Source organism: Triticum dicoccoides, chromosome 3A (assembly GCF_002162155.2).
Source record: "Triticum dicoccoides isolate Atlit2015 ecotype Zavitan chromosome 3A, WEW_v2.0, whole genome shotgun sequence".
In the NCBI taxonomy this organism is placed as follows: domain Eukaryota; kingdom Viridiplantae; phylum Streptophyta; class Magnoliopsida; order Poales; family Poaceae; genus Triticum; species Triticum dicoccoides.
In genome coordinates, this window is record NC_041384.1 from 250,416,712 (window position 1) to 250,417,274 (window position 563).

A 563-nucleotide genomic window follows, 5' to 3' on the forward strand; every position below is an offset into this window, starting at 1 on the left:
GGGCTTAGCTGCAGTCCAGTACTCGCCTAAGTTTGAAAAAATCCTACCGAGTGGAGAGCAGACCTCCCACTCGGGGGCTTAGCTGCAGCCCAATGCTCGCCTAAATGTTTAAAAATCCTACCGAGTGGTGAGCTAGACTCCCACTCGGAGGCTTAGCTGCAGCCCAGTGCTCGCCTAAGTGTTTAAAAATCCTACCAAGTGGCGAGCCAGAATCCCACTCAGAGGCTTAGCTGCAGCCCAGTGCTCGCCTAAGTATTTAAAAATCCTACCAAGTGGTGAGCCAGACTCCCACTCGGAGGCTTAGCTGCAGCCCAGTGCTCGCCTAAGTGTTTAAAAATCCTACCGAGTGGATAGCAGACCTCCCACTCGGAGGCTTAGCTGCAGTCTAGTACTCGCCTAAGTTCTCTCATTAGAAGACTTAGCTGCAGTCAGGCACTCGCCTAAGTTTGAAAAAATCCTACCGAGTGGAGAGCAATCCTCCCACTCGGGGGCTTAGCTGCAGTCCAGTACTCGCCTAAGTTCTCCCACTTAGAGACTTAGCTGCAGTCAGGCACTCGCCTAAG